Here is a 2,852-nt window from a genome sequence, read left to right on the forward strand (position 1 = left end):
ATGGTTATTCAGAGGACAAGATGCAGACATGATATCTTGTCTAAACAATAAGTACAAATCTTTCTTCTCATTGACCTAAGAAAAAGTAGCTGTATTTCCTATTTTGTATATACATAATTTTTTCACTACAAAATGGTCCTTTATTTATATCCATTTTTTTTGGTCAGAGATGGGTGTTTCACTGCTGTTAGAGAAGCTGTATTTGGAAAAGTCCTTAAAGAGCCTTTTCATTAAAACAGAAACACTATCTCATGGAAGAGATAGTAGGTAGAAATCTTGAAGATATAAGGGTAGGTAAATATAGTTCATGAACAAAAATTAAACTGCATGAGAAATACTTGAATTAATAAATCCCCTCTCTTTGTAAGCCCCTTCTCTTCTTGTATCTTGACTGTCATGTAACACAGAACTTACCTCTACCAAATGCTCCCAAGAGTGAGCACTCTAAAATTTATGAGCCAAATATTTTTTTTTTCTGAAGATGTTATCGTCTCAGTAATAGGAAAGTGCCTCACACACTCCTTTAAGTTGTGCATAGCAGGTATTTTTGTCCCAGGTAGAAAGAATGACCGATAAAATTGATTTGCTTCTTTTGGAACATCCTTGCATCTATGGGATTGGTCCCATTTGATTATTTTGAATGATCTATGTATTTGCTTCTATTTTGTCTTGCTAGTGTTTTCAGGGGAGTCTTCGCATCCCTTTTCACCAAGGATACTGGCATACATTTTTTCTATTTTGGTGTGCACTTGTCTGGTCTAGCTATGAGGCTATTTCTGGCCTTATCCCACAAGTTTGAGAAAGTTTATACCTTTCTATCTTGTTGGAACTGCTCCTGCAGGATACATACATGGCTTCATTAAATGTTTCATAGAAATCAACAATAAACACTTCTGGTCTGGAGTTTAGTTTGAATACAAAAGTATTAATTACCAATTGCATTTTTTTCAGATTTTCTTTTCTAACTTTTTAACATTTATTTGTATTCTCATCAAAAATGTTTAAGCCAGTAACTTCTTTCTACCAGATGTTTTATAATTTATAATTTGTGTAAAATATAGAGTTGGATTTTTTATTTTATTACTTCTTCTTAAGTGTACTAGTATAGTTTAGATATGCAAACTGATCACATTTATCATAGGAAACATATACCCGGGTATGATACATTTAGTTTTGGGTTGGGTTTTTGTTTTTGTTTTTGTTTTTGTTTTCTCATTTTCCACACCTACTTTCAGCCCCTCTTTGCTTCATTGTTTACAAAACCTTTGTTTCTATTTTATACTTTTTTCTCATTTATTTCTTTCCCAATGTGCTTCCTCTCCTTACATTCTCCATTATACACACACACACACACACACACACACACACACACACACACACCTGTTAACTCCATCATAAGCCACTCACGAGCTAGTTTCAGCAGTTACATTCCCTTCATCATGGGTGCATGAGGACGTAATTAATCGGAAAACAGGGAGGCCAGACATGGCCCGAAGTGACGTCACTCAGCCATACCACTGCACTACAGCCATCGAGTCCACTGGCGTTTGGTAAGGCATTCAGTCTGCTCTCTCCAGGGACTCTCAGGCAATCTGTGAGACGACCACGTGGTGCTTCCGCTGCGGGGTGAAGTCCTCAGTGGCTTTATCCAGCAGTGTAGTTACTGTAGCCCAAACCCAAGCTGCTCAGCACCTAAGCTGGGGCACTTCCAGTTGTACAGATAATACAGCAGGTTACCGTCCCCTATGCCGAACTTGAGCTTCTCCAGGAAAGTCTTGTCCTCAATGAGATCCAGCGCATTGAACACGTCGAACCAATTCATTTTGGCAAGAACATGCATCGCGCATGAGGTCAAGGAGAGGCATCTGGGTGTGGACATGGTAGGAGTAGGCAGCTTTCAGATTCTTGTGGGTTGGATGGTTCCTGATGGTGGAGGGAAGAGTATAGAAAGAGAAAATCTGTCACCTCACCACTGGCGTTCTCCACCACAAAGGTGTCGATGATGTTCTCCTGGGGGTAGAACCGATGCGCCACTTTCTCCTGGCTCATGATCCAGGTGACCGTGGAACTGCTTCAGGTACTGGGTGAACAGCCAGCCCGTGCATGGTTGAAATGTCCTTTCCGTTGGCCGCAGCCCAGTCATTTTAGGAGTCTCTGGCAGTCAGTAGAGCTTCATGGTGTGCTGCATGGTTATGTTCTTGCTCAGCTGGGAGAACTTCACCTCAATCAGCTCCCGGGGGTTAAGGGACCGAGGCCAGTACCTTCAGGTGCCCACGGGCTTGGGTAGCACCACTCCAGCAGTGTACACAGCTTGGAAGATGCCCTTCAGGTGCCCTCGCCGCGTTATCTCGAGGATAAAGACTGGCGCCAGTCTCTTGGAACCCAGCTTCTTGTGGACACACAGAAAGTTGATCTCTACCATCTTCTTCTCGTGATGTGGATGTTTGCTGGGATGGCCCTAATGAACCAACCAGTTTCCCACTTGAGACCACTCGATCCCAGCATTGCCACTGGGGAAGCCAGCCAGGTGGCTGCAGAGCCCACAGGAGAAACTCCAGAGAATAATCAAACTGGGACATGGTATCATCTCCCTCCACATAGTTCTCGTTCAGCAGGGTATACAGTTCTTTCAGCATCCCGTGGCCACTCGGGTCCAAGGCATCCCAGGTGAAGCCCTGGGGCAGGGTGTAGGGCTCCTGGCAGACACGGTCTTTGTCAGGCTCCACAGGACCATGGGTTTTCACCATTTTGCCTAGTTTGGGGACAGGCTACATATCCCAGAACTGGTAGCTTCATTTGTTGACCTCTTCCATAGTCTTGGCAGGTCCCTGGCCCACTGAAAACAGCTCAAC

General features: G+C 43.4%; 1 pseudogene; it reads right to left on the reverse strand.

The window, feature by feature from the left end:
* Positions 1-1,660: 1,660 nt before the first annotated feature.
* Positions 1,661-2,852, reverse strand: part of LOC101572771 — a 13,621-nt pseudogene continuing 12,429 nt past the window's right edge.

This window comes from Octodon degus, unplaced genomic scaffold (assembly GCF_000260255.1).
Source record: "Octodon degus isolate 3935 unplaced genomic scaffold, OctDeg1.0 scaffold00217, whole genome shotgun sequence".
Classification (NCBI taxonomy): domain Eukaryota; kingdom Metazoa; phylum Chordata; class Mammalia; order Rodentia; family Octodontidae; genus Octodon; species Octodon degus.